The 12,385-nt window shown below is 44.7% G+C and overlaps 1 pseudogene; it reads left to right on the top strand.

Annotated features, from left to right (window-relative positions):
* Positions 1-12,021, top strand: part of LOC123441869 — a 35,832-nt pseudogene extending 23,811 nt beyond the window's left edge.
* Positions 12,022-12,385: the final 364 nt, after the last annotated feature.

Raw genomic sequence — 12,385 nt, 5'->3', positions numbered from 1 at the left:
CCATACTAACTCAACGGACACCTTCGGAGATACATGTAGAGCACCTTTATAGTCACCCAGTTATGTTGCGACGTTTGATACACACAAGGTATTCCTCCGGTGTCGGTGAGTTATATGATCTCATGGTCATTGGAATAAATACTTGACACACTGAAAACTATAGCAATAAAATGACACGATCACATGCTACGTTCATAGTTTGGGTCTAGTCCATCACATGATTCTTCTAATGATGTGATCCAGCTATCAAGTGACAACACTTGCATATGGTCAGAAAACCTTGATCATCCTTGATCAACTGGCTAGCCAACTAGAGGCTTGCTAGGGACATTGTTTTGTCTATGTACCCACACATGTATCTATGTTTTCATTCAATACAATTATAGCATGGATAATAAACGATTATCTTGAAACGGGAAATACAATAATAACTATTTTATCATTGCCTCTAGGGCATATTTTCAACAGAGATATCATCTATGCAAGAACCTAGATCTGATACCACTGTTGGGAATGTTACATGGGAAACAAAAATTTCCTAAGCACACAAAGACCTATCATGGTGATGATCATCTACGAGAGGGAGATCGGATCCACATACCCTTGTAGATCACTAAACGGGAAGCGTTAAGAAATGTGTTGATGTAGTGGAACGTCTTTGCGATCCAAATCGCCGTCGTCCCACGATCCGTCCCTATTCAGTACATGTACAACTCGATGACGATCTCCGCCTTCTTGATCCAGCAAGAGAGATGAAGAGGTAGTTGAACTCTCTGGCAGCACGACGGTGTGGCGGTGATGATGGTGGAGCTACTCTGGCATGGCTTCACCGTGCCGTACCGAACTAGCTACAGGGTGTCACGAAGTAGTGGAAGGAGAGAGGGTTGCACAAAGGCTTGGGGTGCAAAAAGTATCTCAAACCTCCACTATATATAGGAGGAACAAGAGGGAGGGTGGCTTGCCTCCTACTCCAAGTAGGAGGAGTCGTCCAAGCCAAGAGGGAGAAGTCCTCCTCCAGTTCGGTTTGGTGAAGGACTCCTGCCCATCTTGTCCACCTCCTTCCTTCTTTTTTTTCCTTTTGCTTCTTATTTTTGCTTTGGCCGAAATAGGCTTATTGGGATGGATTCACAAGCCCACTACGGGACGGTGCGCTACTCATGGGCCTATTAGGTCCTCTTCCAGGTGGGTGAACCCTTCTGGTAAAACCTTCTCGTAAAACCCCAGAACCCATTCGTCACTCCCGATACTTTACCGGTGATGCTCGAAATCTTTCCGAAAGCCAAATGCAACAATCCTATATATCAATCTTCATTTCCGGACCATTCTGGAGACCCTCGTGATGTATGGGATCTCATCCGGGACTCCAAACAACACTTAGTTACCAACATCAATAATTTAACTATACCGAAAACGTCACCGAACCTTAAGTGTGCAGACCTTGCGGGTTCGAGAACTATGTAGACATGACCGAGACACTCTCCGGTCAATATCCAATAGCGGGACATGGACATCCATATTGGATCCTACATATTCTACAAAGATCTTATCGGTTGAATCTCTATGTCAAGGATTCACACAATCCCATATATCATTCCCTTTGTCCTTCGGTATGTTACTTGCCCGAGATTTGATCATCGATATCGACATACCTATTTCAATCTCGTTATCGGCAAGTCTCTTTACTCGTTCCGTAATACAAGATCCCATGGCTAAATATTTAGTCACATTGCTTGCGAAGCTTACTTGTGATGTTGTATTACCGAGTGGGCCCCGAGATACCTCTCCGTCACATGGAGTGACAAATCCCAGTCTTGATCCATGCTAACTCAACGGACACCTTCAGAGATACCTGTAGAGCACCTTTATAGTCACCCAGTAACGTTGTGACGTTTGATAAACACAAGGTATTCCTCCGGTGTGAGTTAGTTACATGATCTCATGGTCATAGGAATGTATACTTGACATGCAGAAAACAATAGCAACAAAATGACACGATCATATGCTACGTGTATAGTTTGGGTCTTGTCCATCACATCATTCTCCTAATGATGTGATCCCGTCATCAAGTGACAACACTTGTCTATGGCTAGGAAACCTTAACCATATTTGATCAACGAGCTAGTCAACTAGAGGCTCACTAAGGACATTGTTTTGTCTATACATCCACACATGTATTTATTTTCCATTCAATACAATTATAGCATGGATAATAAACGATTATCTTGAAACAGGAAATATAATAATAACTATTTTATTATTGCCTCTAGGGCATATTTCCAACACGAAGGTGGTGGTGATGCTACCTCGAGGGTGCAGAGGTTGCGAGGTGGTGGTGGGGAGAGCCGGAGAGGAATGGCACAACCGTCTAGTGGCATTGCATCCTTCGGGTTTGTGGTGGCCGACAGGTGACGAGTGGCGCTGCCGATGGGCGTTGCATCCACCCGTTCGATGCAGGGAAGCAAATGTAGGATTGGCAGCAGGTCGGTTTGTCGTGGGAGCCGCTTGAGGTGGCCATCGTCACCACTGCCAGTGGTATGGAATGGCCTGTAGTCGGTGGTGTGGTGTGGCTACTGGCTCTCAATGGCTTGTGCGTTGATTGTGGGGATGATGTTGGGCCGGGAGAAATTTGATGCTATTGTGGACGAGGTGACACATGCGGGCGCCGTGACCTTCTTGAAGGCGTCGTCTAGGCCCTTATCATCCTCTTCCCGTGCAACGGGGTAAACCCCAGATCCAGCTAGCTGGTTCAAGCAGTGGCATAGGTATGGCGTTGTTACCTTCTTGAAGGCACTCTTCGGGTTGCTCCCGGAGTCCCACTACAGAGTTTGGTGCTAGAGTTGGCCTCCACTTAGAGTGTGGGCCCCTAGGGCGCAATGTACACTGATCCGGCATCTCTTTGACGACGCTTTCCTCAGGTCCAGCCGGGTCCTTCAGTCCACTCGCCACTCTATTTTTGGCGACATGGGTGGTTTGTACGTTGACACGGGCTTGCCTGGGGTTTGGTTTGTGCTTTGAGTTGTTTGCTTCGGTTGTGAAGCGGTCTTGTGGCTCTATGCCCTGACCTCTCACCATCTTGGCAGAGTTTAGGCAAGGCTTGCCCTTGTTGTTGTGCGTGTAGTTGTGCGTTGTAAGCCGGTTGGCAATTCTTGTATGTTTTTTGGTCCGGTTTTCCTTATAAACTGGACCAATCCTTCTTCTTTAGTACAACCCCCGGACACAACGACGGCTCACAAAAAAGGGCAGGATGATCTTTTCCCCCCGTTCTGACGTACGTGCGTCAGCCCCGCGGCGCTAGCGGACGGTTGGGTGACGTACACGTACCGAGGGGGTACGCGTCGTAGCCGCGTCAGCCGGCATGATGTGTCGTCTCCACGTCAGCCCGCATCACCCTGACCGCGGTCAAATCAGACCCCTTCGTGCCGATTCCAGATTGACCGTCGGTTCCAGAGGCCGCCGCCATTGATCCCGCCTGCATCGTCGGTTCGCTGTCTCCCGAGGCCCGGCGCATTAACGCGTGAAGCCGCCACCTATTGACCGTCGGTCCACCGTCTCCCGAGGCCTGACGCATTAACGCCTGATGTCGCTGCCTATTGACCGTCGGTCCGACCATCTCGGTTGGAAATATGCCCTAGAGGCAATAATAAATTAGTTATTATTATATTTCCTTGTTCATAATAATCTTTTATTATCCATGCTAAAATTGTATTGATTGGAAACTCAAATACATGTGTGGATACATAGACAACACACTGTCCCTAGTGAGCCTCTAGTTGACTAGTTCGTTGATCAAAGATGGTCAAGGTTTCCTGACCATAGGCGAGTGTTGTCAATTGATAACGGGATCACATCATTAGGAGAATCATGTGATGGACAAGACCCAAATTATACACGTAGCATATTGATCGTGTCATTTTATTGTTATTGTTTTCTGTGTGTCAAGTATTTGTTCCTATGACCATGAGATCATATAACTCACTGGCACCGGAGGAATGCCTTGTGTGTATCAAACGTCACAACGTAACTCGGTGACTATAAAGGTGCTCTACAGGTATATCTGAAGGTGTCCGTTGAGTTAGTATGGATCAAGACTGGGATTTGTCACTCCGTGTGACGGAGAGGTATCTCGGGGCCCACTCGGTAATACAACATCACACACAAGCCTTGCAAGCAATGTGACTAAGTGTAAGTCACAGGATCTTGCATTACGGAACGAGTAAAGAGACTTGCTGGTAACAAGATTGAAATAGGTATGCGGATACCGACGATCGAATCTCGGGCAAGTAACATACCGAAGGACAAAGGGAATGACATACGGGATTATATGCATCCTTGGCACTTACATTCAACCGATAAGATCTTCGGAGAATATGTAGGATCCAATATGGGCATCCAGGTCCCGCTATGGGATATTGACCGAGGAGTACCTCGGGGCATGTCTACATAGTTCTCGAACCCGCAAGGTCTGCACACTTAAGGTTCGGCGATGTTCTAGTATAGTTGAGTTATATGTGTGGTTACCGAATGTTGTTTGGAGTCCGGGATGAGATCATGGATGTCACGAGGGTTTCCGGAATGGTCCGGAGACGAAGATTGATATATAGGATTGTCTCATTTGGTTACCGGAAAGTTTTTGGGCATTACCGGGAATGTACGGGAGTGACGAATGGGTTCCGGATGTTCACCGGGAGGGGCCAGCCCACCCGGGGAAGCCCATAGGCCTTAGGGGTGCCGCACCAGCCCTTGGTGGGCTGGTGGGACAGCCCAAAAGGGCCCTATGCGCAGGAGATAGAAAATCAAAGAGAAAATAAAAAAAAGGTGGGAAGGAAGGGAAGGACTCCACCTTCCAATCCTAGTTGGACTAGGATTGGAGGTGGACTCCTCCACCTCCTTGGACGGCGGACCCTTGGGGTCTTGGACCCCAAGGCAAGTGTCCCCTCCCCTCCTCCTATATATAGTGGAGTTCTAGGGCTAATTTGAGACAACTTTTGCCACGGCAGCCCGACCACAAACACCACGGTTTTTCCTCTAGATCGTATTTCTGCGGAGCTCGGGCGGAGCCCTGCACGAGTATATCCTTCACCACCACCGGAGCGCCGTCACGTTGCCGGAGAACTCATCTACTTCTACGTCTTGCTTGTTGGATCAAGAAGGCCGAGATCATCGTCGATCTATACGTGTGCTGAACGCGGAGGTGTCGTCTGTTTGGCACTAGATCGAAGCGGATTGTGGGACGGATCGCGGGGCGGATCGTGGGACGGTTCGCGGGGCGGATCGAGGGACGTGAGGACGTTCCACTACATCAACCGCGTTTCTTAATGTTTCCTGCTGTGCGATCTACAAGGGTGCGTACATCCAAATCTCCTCTCGTAGATGGACATCACCATGATAGGCCTTCATGTGCGTAGGAATTTTTTTGTTTCCCATGCGACGTTCCCCAACAGTCTCCCGAGGTCGGTGCATTAACGCTTGAAGCCGCCATCTTCCGAGGCCCGTCACCTCCCCGAGGCAACGCGTTTACTCCGGGGTGTAACGCCGCCCAACTGCCCCGTCGCCTCCCCTTCCCCCGGCGGTCTATATAAAGTCGGCGTCCCCCGGCACATCGCCCAGACGCGTCGCTCTCCTCTCCCCCGTCGCCCCGCAGCTCCTCTCCCCCCGACCTCTCACCCCGACGATGGTGTCCTCTGCGACAGTAGCAGTTCCGTCGCCGGTGGCGACCCACCGAGCATCTGGCCGACGAGCCTTGACATGCCGGAAAAGGAGGAGCTCCATCGCTACACGTTTTTGGTCCCGCCGGGGTGCCGTCTTGCGAAGCCATAGAAACTCAACAAGGACGGCTACGCGGCGCTCGGGCCCACCGCGACGGAGGAGGGGCGTCGTAACCATCGCGGCGACCGGCACAACATCTACGGCCCGCACGCGTTTTGGGATGGCAAGTCCTACGCCGACGTCATCAACCAGCACCGGCGCGCGTCGGCGGTCGCCGGCAGCCCCGTCAACCCCGGCGGCAGCCAGCGCCGCCCGAGCCGTCGGGCGTTAACCCGCCAGCCCCCGCCGGTGGACCCTCGTGTGGCCCCGCCGGAGGTTGAACTCCCGCCGGAGCAGGTCGTCCTCCACGAGGATGACGACCCCGACGATTCACCGGGACTGCTCGTCGCCGTGTGTGCCTCTCACAACGGCGACGACGGCGAGGACGATGAGGGAGGAGGCGGAGATCGCGACGGCACTGGCGGCATATCCGCAGCCCGTCGTCGAGGAATACGGCGACAACAAGAACGACGAAGACGATATCGAGCGGGATAACCTCGGCAGCAGTTCCGACGACGACAACGAACGCGGATGGGGACGACGCGGTGGAGGGGCCGGGCATCATCTACCTCGACGAGTCTGATTAGATTAGTTTTAGTAATGTTTAATTAACTTTTGTTTTTAATTTTAGGAATGTTTAATTAAATTTCACTTTTAATTTTAGTAATGTTTAATTAAAGTCGTGTTATGTTCGAATGTAATATGAATGAACTATGGTTATCTAAATTAAGTGTTGTTACTTTATCTAAATTAAGTGTTGTTATTATTATTTCTTCAGAATATTGAACAATTTTTGAAATATGTTAAAAAAATCGGCCTTCCTTACATTTAAAAAAAATATACAAACGGTTCATAAAAATGTATATAAAATTTTGAAGTACACCATTTTGAAAAGAACACACGCACATTGTTTTAAGGCCAATATTGGATTACCTTATTTCGTGGGAGCATTATAACAAGGGGTGCAAATCTCTCGTAACGATGGGCTCACTAACGTAGTTGGTTTATCTTCTTTAATATCTTTGTTCACTTTAAATGATGATGTGATGATGTTACTTTGATTCATGAAATGGAACCAATTTTTTTTTCACACGCCCTAGTGATCATCGTAAGGAGTCACGTCAATTTTTATAATCTTTTATATTTCATGCATTTTCTATGATTTTCGTGTCCGGCATCTGTTCTTGCATGTTTTTGCATGAAAATTCACAGAAAAAGCATGAATTGTCAGAAAATAAAAATAAAAATAACGTGCCTCCTTGTGAAGTTTATTAGGAAGCGTGGAAACAAATTTGGTCCGTTTGATGAATGGGAGTAGCAAGATCGCATTGTAACACCCCTTTCGTCCATACCGACATCGATGAGTTGCACATGATGTACATGCATGCATGCATGTGTAACAAACTTTTGCTGGTACTTGAGAATGCACATCCAATTGTGCCATGCAAAATTTCCATGAAATCAGAGACCAAACGGAGGTTGCGTCACGTCCGGCATCTGTTCTTGCATGTTTTTGCATGGAAATTCACAAAAAAAACACGGATTGTCAGAAAATAAAAAAAATTGACGTGTCTCCTTGTGAAGTTCATTAGGAAGCGTGAAAAGAATTGGGTCCGTTTGATGAAGGGGAGTAGCAAGATCGCATTGTAACACCCCTTTCGTCCATTCACCGACACCGGTGGGTTGCACATGATGTACATGCATGCATGCATGAAATGTACCCAACTTTTGTCGGCACTTGAGAATGCACATCCAATTGTGCCAGTCAAAATTTCAACGAAATCGAAGACCAAACGCACGTTGCGTCACGTCCGGCATGTGTTCTTGCCTGTTTTTGCATGGAAATTCACAGAAAAAACACGGATTGTCAGAAAATAAAAAAAAATTGACGTGCCTCCTTGTTAAGTTCATTAGGAAGCATGAAAAAAATTTGGATCCGTTTGATGAAGGGGAGTAGCAAGATCGCATTGTAACACCCCTTCCGTCCATACCGACACCGGTGGGTGCACATGATGTACATGCATGCATGCATGAAATGTACCCAACTTTTGTCGGCACTTGAGAATGCACATCCAATTATACCACACAAAATTTCAACGAAATCAAAGACCAAACGCACGTTGCGTCAAGTCCGGCATCTCTTCTTGCCTGTTTTTGCATGGAAATTCACAGAAAAAGCACGGATTGTCAGAAAATAAAAAAAATGGCGTGCCTCCTTGTGAACTTCATTAGGAAGCGTGGAAAAAAATTGGGTCCGTTTGACGAAGGGGAGTAGCAAGATCGCATTATAACACCCCTTCCGTCCATACCGACACTGGTGGGTTGCACATGATGTACATGCATGCATGCATGAAATGTACCCAACTTTTACCGGCACTTGAAAATGTGCATCCAATTGTGCCATGCAAAATTTCAACGAAATCGAAGACCAAACGCATGTTGCGTCACGTACGACATCTGTTCTTGCTTGTTTTTGCATGGAAATTCACAGAAAAGGCACGGATTGTCACAAAATAAAAAATGGACGTGCCTCCTTGTGAAGTTCATTAGGAAGCGTGAAAAAATTTGGGTCCGTTTGATGAATGAGAGTAGCAAGATCGCATTGTAACACCCCTTGCGTCTTTAATATTAAAAAGAAAGAGGTTAGACTCTTGTCGGCGTCATTAGTTGCCCCGTTGTGATCTCAACTGACGTCGCCATAGTAGGGTATCCGCGCCCGACAGGATAACCGACGTGCATGCAATCTATTCCCACACCTAGCCTTACCCCAACGTGATCTCGCCGCCGCCGCGCCCCTGCTCTACATTTCCCCACAGCCGCCATCCTTTCCGTCGCCGCCTCCCGCTCTAGACTGCCTCGCCGCCCTCCATCCTTCCCGTCGCCACTGTGTTCTCTCCCTTCTCCCCGGGCCCTCCGTACGGTGGTGTGATCTATTACCCCATCCGCCGTCACACCTCTACGTCCGTACGTCGACGCGCCCTCTGCCGTCCATATGGCCGCTATTGCATCGTCCGTCGTCCGCCGCCGGCCTTCTGCTTTGGGTAATTATTTTTATGATGTTTTCATGTTAGTATTCACATGTCAAATGAGTTGCATCGTACGTGACAATATTTTAAAATTATGAAGGATGGATATCGATGGTGTGATTCCATATTCAGTTGAGAAGTGGGTTAGCCTTGTTGACAAACTTTCAGCAAGTCAAAAAATTACATTTTATGAAACGGATTTGCAAGGCATGTTATAAATACCGTCCGTAAAGATGCGTGAATTTTTACTTCACTTTTTGATCCAAGCCTACAATCGTCATAGTAAAAAATTCATGGTTCAAGAGGCATCTGGGACTAAAGTCCTTATTTAAGTATGGGCTGATGATGTGTTTTCTATATTTGGTTTAAAAAATCAAGGAGTTTATGTTGTTGGTTTTCTTAGAACGGAAAGGCAAAAATCTATGAAAAAAATACCAGTTATTTTTGTGGACACAAGAAAGGGTAAGATCATGATTGATAATCGAATCAATAAGATTGTGAGGAATGAAAACAGAGATGATGACTTTGTACGGATGACGTTTCTAGTTTTGTTGGGAACAGTAATCGCACCAGTCCCTCATGAATATATTCTTCGGAGTATTATGCCTTAGTTAAGGATAAAAAGATGATAAGTAAGTTCAACTGGAACGAGTTCACTTTGAAGTTCTTTTTTTCGGAGATTCGAAAGGTTCTAGAGGACGGTCGTGTTAGGGAATGGCCACATGGGAACCTTGCCCTTTTGCAGGTATATTTTATTAATTGTTTTCAAATTATTGTTTATGTAATGTTAGTCAAATATGTATTATTCAAACATATTTGATGTATTGCAGTATGCATATTGGGAGAAGGTACAACCAGTTATAGGTCCAAAATATGATTTGTTGTCACTTATGAGCCCCTTGATGATGAACTAGACGGAAGCTCTAGCGCAGAAAAGACACAAATACGACTATGATTATGGTTAGAGTGTTGGAATGGTAATCCATATTTTCTTCTTTTAATGTTACATTTCCATGGTTCAATTTATTGTCTAAACTTTGATGTATAATTATGCTCTCTAATTATTGTTCTTATAGATTTATGACAATATTACATATGAGTATAGGGTGAAATTTTTTTCTCAAGAACAAGCTGAGAAAAAAAAATCAAGTACAAAAACGTCTACTGTTAGTGGATGGAAGAAAGAGGGCAACACATGAGAGGCTTCCGCGAGCCAGAAGCATGTTATGGACCGCATTTGGCATGAGCTGAAGGAAATACGCAGGACATGCTTCGCTTGCCAAAGTTATGCGCACGGGTAACGGTGCAACACATTTCTACTATCATGCATAATGTATTTCATTGACTTACATAACTCTGATGAACAAATGTTTTTCAGAGGATGATTGAGAAAATGAACAAAACCGGTGTATTCTATAGAACCGTTAACATGGAAGAAGAAGAAGAGAATCTATATGATGACATTAATGAATCTACAAATGATAGTGCATTTCGTGATAGGGAGTTTGTTTATCATTCTGATATGGACGACTATCGCTCACCTTTTCATCGTAAAATGAGTAAGCAAAAGGACGATGACGGTGGTGATGTAAATTCCCATGGTAAGGCACCTTATTATTGCACTCCTGAGTATCTGGGTAGTTTCAAGGGTGATAAGAATGATCCTATCAAAGTACCTGACGTATCAGATGAGAAGGCGGTCACGTCTTTAGAGACAAATGAAATATCATCACACGGATCGGGTCATTCTAACGGAGTAGATGAGCAAGTGGAAGAGGTGCTTGGCAAACGTAAAAACAATGCATCAAAAGCCGTAAAGTCTCCTTTTGTTGTTGTTAAACCCATCAAGAATGCAAAACGTTCTGCCAAAGCAAGTAAGATTGTTATGAATCAATATTTTTTATTAAAACAAGTTTATTATATAGTTATGTTTACTAATGTTTGATTTGTGATTTGCAGAACTGTTTAGTAAAGAAGATGTTAAGAAATCTATTGATGACGTCGATGTGATCAAAGCGAGTGTTCAGTTCGTACGTGCATGTGAGCGCTCAAAGAAACATAGAGCTACATAAATTTTCAATGATGGTTTGGTCGACGCTTTGACTGCAGAAAGAGCTTGTCAGATTCTTAACCACAGATGGCTAAGCGGCCATGTAAGCTATTTTCATTTTTAACATTATATTTCACAACAAAGTACAATCATTACATTTGTTATATCATTTTCAGATTATCAATGCATACTCATATTTTTTGATGGGGGAAGCTAAAGACGAACGTTACATATTGCCGACTTGAAGGGTGAAGTGGTTGCTTGATTGTAGAAATGGTAAGAATGACGACCGTAACGACTATGAAACAGTGTCAAATAAAAATGAACCCATGAATAGGTGTATCAACGAGTATTTCAAAACACCTAAGGTATGTCCCAGTGGTTGTAAGGTATACAAACAATGCACTAGTATAACAATTGTTGCATTGATTTGGGTTATATTCTCTTTTCTTTATGCAGGCTTATATGTTTATTAACAAGGATGACACCCATTGGGTTACGGTCGTCATGCATAAGGAAAAGGAAGAGTTCCAGGTTCTAGACTCGTTGATGGGAAAAGAACTTGACAGTAGAACTAGAAAACTCGTTGAGGACATGGTAGGTTTTAATACACATTTGCATTGCCAAACCATCATGTGTTTACCTTATTTACTGAAAGTTTATCGCCCTGTTATTGTTAATTTTTAGAGAAGAGAAATTGAAGCAGATATTGCAGAAGCAAATGCAACGGGATCTGTGTAGTATCCGGATGTATCCACATGGCATATTAAAACCTACGTCACGCCTCAACAAAAAGATGAGTGAGTATGTAGTTGAATATAATGTTGGTGTATTATATGTGTGTGATGCATAATTATTTATTTTAAATTATATGCATCAGGAACTCATGTGGATTATTTGTTCTTCATTGCTTTAAAAATTGGAATGGCGATAAATGGGCTTGCTCTTTTTCACATGTACAAAACTAATATTAATACTTCTTTACTATGAAGACTTTATAGTGTATTAACAGGATTTGTTTTGCAGAGATCAGTTGATGCTTCGAGGGAACTAATGATGGCGCAAATTATTTTTTCTGAAAAGAACGCGTTTGGGAAAGTGAAAAACAAAGTTATGAGGATTGCAAGGAGGAAGAAATAGATGACACTCGAGGAGATTCACGCGTGCTTAAATTTACTACGGGACTAGATTATTTTTGTGATTTCCGTACTTCGTTGTGAACATCTTTAAGAGACATATATATTTTCCACATATACTTCATGATATTTTGTGTTTGAAAGATTTTATACTAATGATAATTGTCATGTTTTTTAAATATATAGAATATTATGTCGTTGTTGAAAATACTATAAAATTTGCTATCTCGATCTCTCATTAGTAATGTATTTAAGCCGTCGGAAAATTTGCTCGATGGTGGCTAAATGCGACGTGGCGTCGGTCGGGTGCACTGAGAAAAAAAGGCGATGGTCAACTGCACGGGCGCCGTCGGTGCACACAGTCGGCC

Source organism: Hordeum vulgare, chromosome 3H, assembly GCF_904849725.1.
Source record: "Hordeum vulgare subsp. vulgare chromosome 3H, MorexV3_pseudomolecules_assembly, whole genome shotgun sequence".
Taxonomy (NCBI): Eukaryota; Viridiplantae; Streptophyta; class Magnoliopsida; order Poales; family Poaceae; genus Hordeum; species Hordeum vulgare.
This window is presented reverse-complemented; position numbering and strand designations above follow the sequence as displayed.